The 12,556-nt window shown below is 30.2% G+C and overlaps 1 protein-coding gene across 1 annotated transcript in view; it reads left to right on the top strand.

Annotated features, from left to right (window-relative positions):
* The window catches only part of LOC141340204 (uncharacterized), a 152,585-nt gene that overhangs the window by 38,921 nt on the left and 101,108 nt on the right, over positions 1-12,556 (top strand). The gene's annotated exons all lie outside the window — the stretch shown is intronic.

Raw genomic sequence — 12,556 nt, 5'->3', positions numbered from 1 at the left:
AAATAATTTAGAAATAATATTTATTTTAAAAAATTAAAATAAATAATTTATTTGATTTTTTTGTTTCTGGAATTATTAACATTTTTCTTTTAATTATTTTAAAAATTCATGTATATTTGCTATTTTCTATATATATTGTTTCTATATATTTTATATGTCTTATGACTATCATAATAAACTATTTGTGTCATTTCATAAATAATTTGTAAATAAATATATAAAATTCTTGGAAAGAGTAATATATTTGCTAAATTCTATATATTTTTTCTATATAATTTATATATGCTATTGCTATATTACTAAACTATTTTGTGTCATTTTATAAATAAATAAATAATTTATAAGTAATAATATATATATATATATATATATATATATATATATATATATATATATATATGTATATATATATATATATATATATATTTATGTGTATATATATATATATATATATATATACACACACACACACACACATATATACATATGTGTATATATATATATACACACATATATATACATATATATATATATACACACACACACATACAAAAAAAAATATATATATACATACATATATGTATATATATGTATGTGTGTGTGTGTGTGTGTGTGTGTATATATATATATATATATATATATATACATACATACATACATATATATATATATATATATATATATATATATATATATATATATATACACACACACACACACACACACTTTTTTTACTAAATTAGAGCTTTTTATACTTTAAGTCAATCCGAAATTATTTTGACTAAGACTTTTTATATAAAATCTGTCATTGGTAAAAGCAATCTAAAGTTGTTATTTTTTTCACATTTAATATTTTATTTTGTTTATGTTAAATAATCACTTTAATTCAATCAGCTGTTCAGCCCTACACCATGTCATCAATGTAAATGACGTACAACCTTCTTGCAATGTAATTATCCAATGTGCAACATGGAAAGGTTTCTATTATAAAAAAATCAGCTGACCACCATAGCCAACAAATTGGTTTCTTAAAGGTTTATCTGAGGTCTGATGACGAGGGCAGATAACATTATCTGTTTTCACAAACTGCACAAAAACTATTAGAGTAACAAGCGTCTCTCTCTGCATTTGTCTTTGAAGTGGGACTGGAGTGAACATGCTCCTACGAAGACTCTTGAGTTTGTAGTGCAATACAATGTGCTCTCTGTTGAATGCAGTCGAAGGGGTCCGTTCAGATTACACACCCTCACTGAAAAACAGCCTCCACAACAACAGGCAAAACAACATGCATGCTAACTATTATTACCAGGGGTCATAAATGAATGAATGAAAACATATATTTTATTTTATACTAGACAAATTTTACACACAACAGATTTTTCTGAAATAAAATTAAATTAAATTTAATTTAATTTAATTAAATTTAATTTAATTAAATAAATGTATTATTAGTTTTAAGTAGACAATTCACCAATGAGAGAATTTTTGTAATTATGAAAAAGTTGAATTCAAAAAACAAAACAAAACAAAAAAAATCTGAATAAAAACATAAATGCATGAGTGGGTGAAAAAATTAATTTTATTTTATACTAGACATTTAGCCATGACAGACTTTTCTTAAAAATAAAATAATGAACTAAAATGAACTAAAATAAAATAAAATAAAATAAAAAGTAGACAACTTTAACCAATGTGAAAGGTTTTTTTAGAGAATAAGGATTGACTTAAAAAAAAATAGGAATATATGTGTAAATTTATTTTAAAATAAAACTAGTAAAATAATATATTTTATTTTATACTGGTCTATTTTTACCTATGACAGATTTTTTCTGTAAAATAAAATAAAATTAAATAAGTAGACAACTAAATAAGGTTTTTTTTCTTATTAAAAAAAGTCTTGGACTGACTTTAAAATATAGTCATATATTTGTCAATTTATATTAAAAAAATGTAAAAAAAAAATTAATTCTATGAATTCTGGAGACCTACTAAATTAAATCAAGTAGACAACATACCAATGAGACTAACTTTAAAAAATAGGAATATATATTTAAATTTATTTAAAATAAATTCTGAACACCTACTAAATAAATAAATATATTTTATTTTATACTAGACTAATTTTAACCATGGCAGATTATTTTCTGAAAAAATGAAATAAAATAAAATAAAATCTAAATAAAATTTAAATAAATAAATAAAATAAAATAAAATAAAATAAAATAGACAACTTATAGTATAAGTAAAAAATAATTAATAAATAAAATCTTATTAGTATAAGTCTTATACTAATAAGATTTTATTTATTAATTATTTTTTTAAAAGTCAACTTCAAAATCATCTTGTATTGCCTTAAAAAATAGGAATATATGTGCAAATTTATAAAAGACCACATACACTAACACATAAATTTAAGGTAAAATTCAAAGTAAAATTTATATTTTATATTATACTAGACTAATTTTACCCATTACAGATTTTAAAATAAAAGAAAAGACAACTTTCACCAATAAGAGAAAGTTACATTCTAAATCATCTTAGACTGCCTTAAAAAAAAAAAAAAAAACACACACATACACACACACGTATATACAGAAACTAATAAAATTATAATATTACGTTATTACCATTTTTTCTGTCCCTAGTCCTAATAATTACTTGCTGATGCTCCAGGTTGATTCTGAAGAATACTGCTCTTTGTGCTCTTAAAAATACAGACAATCATTTGTTTGGGCGTGACGTTGTGCAATGGTGCCATCTAATCATCATTTCTGATGGTGGTTTCCATGAAGCTAACAATTGAAGGTCTTTTTTCAGAGCGCACCATCCTATTGGAAAACATGAGCTGTTTTGTTTGGTGATATCAAAATAATTATACAGAAGACGTCAGCTTCAAAGTGAGATGTCTGTTCGGAGCGTCCCTTACCAGATGTTGGTATGATGTGGGACGCAGAATCCAGCATTAATGACAAGCCTGACGAAAGAGGAGGAGAAAAGCACAGGGAAAGCACAACTAGCCCATCCAGCTAAATACTGGCCTTGTTCATACATGGTTCATCAGTCAGTAGTTTTACTTTCATTACTTAAAAAAATTGAAAAGGAGTACTTTTAGTTGAGTAATAATTTAGAAACTAAAATATTGGCTAATCAAAAATAAAAATTAAATTAAATTTAAAACAAAAATCATTATTCGTTACTTGAAAAAAAAAAAAAAAACTACAAATATTTTAATATATAAACTAATATAATATGTACATGAATAAAACTAAATAAAAATGTGCATGTAACCAAATAAATAAATATATAATGTGAAAAGTTTTATTTTATTTTGTACTACACTGATTTTTCCCATTAAATGATTTTTCTGTAAAATAAAATAAAATAAAAATATGTAAATGTATATATATATGTTTATATTTTTTTCTGAACACCTAATAAATAAATAAACAAACAAATAAGAGAACAAATATATTTTATTTTATTTTATTTTATTTTATTTTATTTTATTTTATTTTACTTTATTTTATTTTAGACAAATTTTCCCTATGACAGATTTTTCTGGGGAAAATAAAAGTAATGAAAAATTTTAAAATAAAATAATTAACTGAAATAAAATGTAAAAAATTAAAACTTAAAAAAATTGTTTCCTTAATGTATAAATAAATAAGATATTATATATGTATAATAATGTATAATAATGTATTATATAATGTATAATAAAAAATATATATATTTTATACTACACTAATGTTTCCCATGACAGATTTTTTCTGGAAAATAAAATAAAATAAAATAAAATAAAATAAAATAAAATTAAATTAAATTAAATAAAATAAAATTAAAAAATTAAAAAGTACACAACTTTTATCAATGAGATATTTTTTTAATTAAAAAGTCCAATTAAAAATCATCTAGGACTGACTTTTAAAAAAATTGAAATATATATGTAATTTTTAGTAATAGTTTTTAAAAAAAAACTAAAATATATATATTTATAAACACCTAATAAATAAATAAATAAATAAATAAATAAATAAATAAATAAAAGAAAAATATATATTTATTTTATATTACAATACTTTTACTTATGACAGATTTTTCTGGAAAATAAAATAAAATCAGATTTTTGCTAATTGAAATAAAATCATTGTTAACTGAAATATTGTTTTTAAAAAATGAAAAATAAAAATAAATAGTTTTACAAACATGTTAATATATATAAATTAATATATACATTTATATATGTGTTAATAAAATGAAATTTAATTAAAAAAAAATTGTGCATGTGAACGCAATCACTGATACTTTAATAAAGCAATAAAAACAGGAGACTTAGCTTGAAAATTACGCATGCATCTTTGCTTAGGAACAACAACAGAAACACGAACAAAGAATGCAGACCTGTCTTTAAAAAATCCCCTATTAGATGCTGGCATGTTATGAGTCTGACATGTATCCTGTGTCCTGGATTTTATTATCTTTAATGATCCTCTTGGTGCTGCCTGTAATAAGCATCGTTCTGGCTATAAGTAACACTCAGGATGGTGTTTAATGTCTGCAGCTCATGTAAGGAGAAAGAAATGCCAGGTCTAGCGTGGCACGAGAGCCCAAGAGGTCCCAAAACAAGAACCATTCCTCCAGTCAGCGCGCTACGGGAGAACATTCCCATGATTCCGAGGAGGAACGTCCTGCTGGAACACGCAGGAGCCAATCAGAACCCCGCAGAGAGGCAGGTGCGTGAACAGGCAGCCCACCGCGCCGTTCACACTCACATATGGAGCGCACATTCAACAAACTGTGAATTCCTCAAGCTGTCTTTAAGCTGCGGGTGGTAATGATAGAACATCACTACCAATCCTTGTGTATGCTAAAGATGTGAACTCATATAACCCGAGTCAGCACATTTTAAGAATCGTATTTAAAGTGACAGTTTTCTCATGACATTTCAGAAATATATATGACTTTAACTTCTGTACAATGCAAAAGATTTTTGTGATATATTTAGATTTTTTGCTCTTGTTTTTTTACCATAACGTAAATCAATGCATAGTTGCAAGTTTAAAAAATAACAATGTTAATCATTACACCAATTAAATATTATGTGTAATTTAAACAGTAAATTTGTCAAATTTAGATTTTCCCTGAACTCTATTTTTTATAATAAATAAATAAATAGCCAAAAAGGAATAATATAATAAATTAATAATAAATTAAATGAAAATAAAGTAATATTAAATAAAATAATTATATTTTAGATCACACCAAAATAATTTTACTCATGACAGATTTTTCTGGAGGTTTAACATTAGAGATAACTTAGTTTTAATAAAATAAAATAAATTAAATTAAATAAAAAATCAGAATTTCCCTGAACACCATATTTTAAATAAATAAATAGGCAAAATTTATTAATATAATAAATTAATAACAAATTAAATGAAAATAAAGTCATATAAAATAAAATAACTATATTTTAGATTATATTAAAATAATTTTACCCATAACATTAGATTAAACATTAGAGACAATTTAGTTTTATTAAAAAATTAAATTAAAAACAATAAATCGGAATGAATTCAGATTTTCCTAAATACCATATTTATATATAATAATAATAATAATAATAATAATAACACAAGGAAAATTGTATAATATAATTTATTAATAACAAATTAAACAAAAATAAAATAATATAAAATAAAATAATGATATTGTATATTATATTAATCTAATTGCACCCATGACAGATTTTTCTGGAGCTTTAACATTAGAGTTTATTTAAAAATAAAATAAAACAAAATAAAATAAATCTGAATGAATTCAGATTTTCCCTGAACACCATATTTAAATAAACAAACAAATAAATAAATAGGGAAAAAATAATAAAAGAAAACTAAAAGAAAAACTATTTGCAACACAAAATAAGCTATTTATTTAGCTAGTTGCTTATTAGCTTAGTTAATAATAATAATAACAACAATAATAATAATAACAATAATAATAATAATAATAATTGACCTATTACCCGAAAAATAATAATTACCACAAAGCTAAATGCAGGTTAAAAATTCTAATTTATTGATTTAATTAAATCTTTCAAGTTGCAAACATGATTTTGATTACTTCTGTTGACATAGCTGTTTAAAAATAATTGTAATTTAAAGTGAAATGTCGTTTGAAATACATTTATATGCAAAGTAAGTTACATTTGGCATGTACTATGCTATCTGTTCATTTGGACTGAAATGTACTAGATGAATTGTTTCCAGGGTCACTCAATTAAGCTCATTAATAACAACTGAATATTTTGAGTAATTCACTTGAAACTTTTCTACAAATTAAGTTGTTCTAACTCAGTGTAGCCTGCTGGTTGAATATAATTTCATTAGAATTTGTCATAACTTCAAAACTTGCATTTGTTAAACCAAAACATTTGTACAATGAACGTGAAAGGACTCTAATGTTAAGCTGACCCTGTTAAGCTAGCAGAAATAAAGTCATACAGGTTTGAAACCTTTTGGCTGAAGTATCCCTTTAATGCATTGTTGGTGGACATGCATCGTGAAAGCGGCTGTACAATGACTCCATACATGGAATGGAATTGTTTTTATGACTCTCAACAGAGTTTTTGTCCATGAAGACCAATTCAATGAGGTCACTCGATATCAAGTCTACTCGAAGTCAGGCTCACCGCAGGAACCCAACACTGCCCGAATCAACAGAATGTACACACATACGTTCATCCAAAAACATGCAGACTAGCCAACAAATGCCAAGCAATGGAAATAATCAACAATTACAGTAAGAGAGAATGTTCTGGGTTGGAGCGCAGACAGGAACGCTGCTGTGGCACTGCAAGAGAAAAATCCTGATGCATGACTGCTGATTTTTAGGTTTAGTAAAAGGCACTCTGGGCTAGCAGGGATTAACATGTGGTCAGACCAACCTCAGAATCTCGCCCTCATCTGTTAAGAGACCATCTGATGCATGTCGCCAAAAAAAAGTTAAACGCTGTTCCACAAATTTGATAATAATAAGAAATGAGCTCCAAAGTATCATATTAGATTTCTGAAGGATCATGTGACACTGAAGACTGTAGTAATGATGCTGAAAATTCAGCTTTGCATCAAAGGAATAACTTACATTTGAAAATATATTCAAATATAGCACAGTTATTTAAAATTGTAACAATATTCCACAATATTACTGTACTTTTGGACTACAGCACGTAGACATTGCATGGGAATCGTCTAAACGAATATGACCGGATCAGATTGTGTGGTACTAAATAAACATTCTCTGTTCTCTCTAAAATACTACCAGATTGTTGCATCTTGTTACTAAAGAAAAAGTTTAAAAGGTTTCTGACACATACCTCATAGCTGACAAGCTATGATCCTGAAGGTCTTATTGTTCTGCAGTGTGAACAGAGCTGTAGGGTTTCCAGCTGCAGTGGAGTCAAAGACATTTTGATGATTCAGTGAGATCTTGTTCTCACACATGCTCACACTTTATTGCCCTCCGTAAGCAAACAAGAGCCAGGCTGATAAAAACGCGTAATCAAATAAAGCAGGTTCTGATCAAACGAAACAGTTGGAGTGACCCCTCACAGACAAACATTCGGCTTCAAAACTCACACAGAAAACAGACGGCAGGCTTTAGCTGCATGTGGTTATTATTTAACAAAAGAATTTTAGTATAGATTTTAAAAAGCACTGATGTTTAAAAGATACAGGCCTTACAGTGGATGGATGGACAGAGTTCAAATAGAATAATAGAAGAATAATAGAAGTCAGTCTGATAGAATAATAGACAGACAGGCATGGATGGATGGATGGATGGATGGATGGATGGATGGATGGATGGATGGATGGATGGATGGATGGATGGATGGATGGATGGATGGATGGATGGATGGATGGATGGATGGATGGATCAATAGACAGACAGACAGACAGACAGATAGACAGATGATAGACAGATAGATAGATCGATCGATCGATAGATAGATAGATAGATAGATAGATAGATAGATAGATAGATAGATAGATAGATAGATAGATAGATAGATAGATAGATAGATAGATAGATAGATAGATAGATAGATAGATAGATAGATAGATAGATAGATAGAATGTCAGAACAATAGATAGAACTATAGAACCATAGAATAAAATAAAATCTGTCCGTCCTGAGAGAGATATCATTTTATACCAAAAATAGAACTATACAAAATTTCTAAAATATAAAGTTACAGTCAGACAGTTTTTTAAATAAGTTTTTAAAAATCCCCTCACCCCAGTTTGTACAATACCAGTATATTGTTCAGACACACACCCGACTGAACTCCACCCAACAGAGCAACTCATAATACATACTAATATCCCTCATGGCAGTGCCAATGTCACGATACAGTCTGTTTCTAATAAAACATATCATTTGTGTCTCTCTCCGTTTCCAGCATGTGTATTCTCTCTCCTCCTCTTCTGCTCTTCCTCCAGGGACTAATGGCTCATGCTGTTTCCCACTTGGCCTGCTGTTTACACATTTTCCATACAGTCTTGATTACTCCATCTCAACCAGTTTGGGTGTTGCTGTTTGTTTTCCCAACTGTATCTATGCCTGCAGCGCTGAGGATTGAGTAGGAAGAGGAACACATAAATCATGAATGATGAGTAATCATGCTCCCCCAGCTGACAGGGAATGCCCAGACAGACACGCTTTTTGGCTTATGTTGGGGTTGTAGATGTAACACACTTAAGTGTGCTTAACTTCTCTTTGCATGTCCTCTCAAACGGTGAGTGCTTGTCTTTAAACATCTACTGTAACATCTCATATTACTTCTGCATGGATTTATAGACTAGAAGAATATAGATGGGATGTGCAAAAACTGCAAACTGAGTCAAAAGTGGTGCAGTTCATGAATGTTCCTGCAAAATATTTCTGTTCAAAATTGAGAACCTGAACCTCATTTTACTCAAATAACAGTTACAGAACCCCAGTTAATCCGTACAGATTGACTTTCACTATCCAGACAACTCATTCGTCGAGTCCTGTGACAAATGGATTGCAGGGGTCAAAGTCTGTTTACCACCATAATCCCTACATGAAGTCTCAAGTTCATATATAGTGCACATTATAGATGAGAGAGAGAGAGATGAAACAATGTAAGATCACATTCCCATAAAGCTAAAACCAAGCGCAGAATTCAAAACAAATTTCCTATTATATATGTATATATATATATATATATACACACACACACACATATTTTTTTTATACAACAGTTCTTTCTAGTCCTTGAATCTGATTGGCTGATAAGAGTGCGATATTAGAGCGATATCAGAACAGCTGTTTCACCGGTTTTCAGGCGAGAATGTACTTGTTTATAGTTTAAAGATGCAATTTGTTAAAGAATATAGCGCCTATTTGAAAATTTGCATCTACATTTTCGGACGTGTGAGCTCCAGATCGTCAGCGGCCATTCTGCGCTTATGAAGCCGCAGAAAGAAGCCTCAGCTCGGCCAGATCTTCTGGAATTTACTGCTGGCACTGATGTCTCTATAGGGTAAAACATGAGATATAATTCATTTTGGGTAAATCTAACGGGTAGTCTTTAGTCTAAACTATTATTTGTTCCAGAGCAAATACTTTTGGCAAAATCTCATCATGTTTATGTAAATTCAATGCTGTATATCAGAGTGCTGACTTTGTACATTTGACTGAATTGCCTAGCAACTTTTATGATGGCTGTTGTTGTTGTTGTTTATTAAATATTGTTATTTAATAAAAATATTTTATATAAATAATAGTAGTATTTAAAAGTGTTTAGTATTGAGAAACGGTGCGTGTTCGAGATGTTGATTTTAATTACATTGTTCCACCTTTAGAGAGCGACAAGAGAATGTTTTACGAGTCAGCAGTAAAGACTTTAATGCTGAAAAATAAACGCAATTAGAAACGGAAGTTATTTTTAGTTTCAATAACAGCTTGACGCAGCTAACAAATGCACTGAGCAGCACTGTCTTCAGAAATCACCCTTAACAGCAGTGTTGTTTTCGTCAACGATGACGATGACGAAATCATTTCGTTGACGCAACTTTTTTTCATGACGATAACGAGACGATGACGAGATAAAAATGGCTCGTTGATGACTAAAACATGACGAGACGTGTGTGAGTTTTCGTTGACGAGACGAGAATAGACGAAAATGTTAGTGGGTGGTCCGTCAGACGTTTAAAATGCACAACATTTCTTCTTATTGTGCATGCCAATTAAAACCTAAAAAGTATCTGCCGCTATGGCAAGCCGTTTTAGCATTAAATACTTTGCCGTACTAGTAGGCTATGGCAAGCCGTTTTAGCATTAAATACTTTGCCGTACTAGTAGGCTATGGCAAGCCGTTTTAGCATTAAATACTTTGCCGTACTAGTAGGCTATGGCAAGCCGTTTTAGCATTCTATCCTTGTTTGGTTACGCCCACCACCTGGCGTGCAGCGCACAACGTGCTCAACATGTCACATTGTTGTCACTCAGACAGACAGACGATTAACCATGATGGCGGCAGTTTGCACATTATTTCAAATATATGTCTTTTATGTCTAAAACCATTCCTTCATTATTGTAATTATTGGTGAAAATAGTCGATCCGGAAGCTCACATTGTGTTGAACTATAGATCGGCTATTTTCACAACTTATAAGTGACACTACCCAACAGCAAAATACTTACTGACCTACATTAATTTGTTAAAAGACTACTTTTCCCCCTTTTTTGACTAAAACTAGACTAAAACCTTTATGACTTTTCTTCGACTAAAATTAGACTAAAACTAATAAGCATTTTAGTCCAAAAGACTAAGACTAAGACTAAATCTAAGATGGTTGTCAAAAACAACACTGCTTAACAGCAATGATGGGAATAACGGCGCTATAAATAAACGGCGTTACTAACGGCGATACTTTTTTCAGTAACGGGTAATCAAACGAATTACTGTTTCCCCCGTTACAACGCCGTTACCGTTACTGACTTTAAAATGCGCGTTACTATAACAGAACACCGAAGCGGTTTTCATGCGAGCAGCGTCTCTCTTTCTCTGGGGTGTGTGTGTTTGTTTGTGTGTGTTCGTGGGCCGGGGCGGGACACATAACCAGTGATGATGATTGGTGTGTCTGTAAGCGTGGTGTAACTGAGAACGCGGTGATTGGCTTAGATTGAGTACATTTCCATTGTTTGCCAATCAGAGGCAGAGTAGTGCGGGTGCACACACACGGTCAGTCGCACAAACCAACATCCACAACATCACAACGATGGCAAGTCCAACAAGTTAAAAGGTAGCTTTTGCAAACTGGAAGTATAAGCACTACTTTCCCTCCCTGAGGTGAAAGGCAAAAATATTTATGTAACGTGCAACTTATGCCCAGGAAAAAGAGTCTCTCTGCGTCGGTGACAAGTAATACCTATCTACTGAAGCACCTCACATCGTCACACACACCGCCACAAAATTAGTGGCTAAGAACGCAGGTGAAAACGATATTTAAAGTTCTAAACCATATATTGTGTTTTATTGTTCCACTAGAGTAATGATAATATTTATAATAATATGTTGAATTTGAGTTGTCTCTCACGTTGTCCCACAACAACATTAAAATAGTGTAGATTAGTGTACAATGTTTTATATTTATTTTACAGTTATATTAAATTAGATTTTTTTAAGTAACGCAATAGTTACTTTGCCTGGTAATTAGTTACTTTTATAATGATGTAACTCAGTTACTAACTCAGTTACTATTTGTGAGAAGTAACTAGTAACTATAACTAATTGCTTTTTTAAAGGTACGTGCCCAACACTGCTTAACAGATGAATGGATATTAACGTTACGACAAAGATAACGCTTTTTCTTGCAGACATTCAAACTAATGTTTTATCGTGAATATGAAGAATGAATGCAGTAATAGATGCAGGTAATCATGATTCCTCAGTCCATCTCTCTCAAATAATACTCTACCATGCATAATACAATGAGCTTTTAATGCAGTTACAGTATACAATAAGCTTTCAATGAAGCAACGCAACGTTTGTTACTAGTTCTGAAGTAATGTTTTCGAATTAGTAATCAAGGCTTGGGCTCAGCTGTTAAACTGTCAAACAATTCAAGAATCCCCTCCAGAGAAATGCAGAAATGCATTTCTGCATATCCCATCTGGACGTGCTCATAACTAAACATCTGATACTATGATGCAAGCTCTGGTGTTTCTTGTCAGCAAGTCAGGTACATGTGTTCACATCTCAAAAAGTGTCTCCTGAGGTAAATGATCCCGCTATGTGAGAGAGACTCACTGCTCATGAACTCTTGAAATGAGACGAATGTCAAGCACAGGCTTAGAAACATCTGGAGTAGAAGCTCAGCTGTGTGACTGCGGAGACCTACCAAACAATCATGACTTATTTGCAGACTGTAATAGCCAAATTCAAGTATAATGAAAATACTTCAATTTGTGAGATATATAATGAATATAATAATGCTACAGATTTTTTTAATTTTTACTCAGTATAT

Source organism: Garra rufa, chromosome 8 (assembly GCF_049309525.1).
Source record: "Garra rufa chromosome 8, GarRuf1.0, whole genome shotgun sequence".
Taxonomy (NCBI): domain Eukaryota; kingdom Metazoa; phylum Chordata; class Actinopteri; order Cypriniformes; family Cyprinidae; genus Garra; species Garra rufa.
This window is presented reverse-complemented; position numbering and strand designations above follow the sequence as displayed.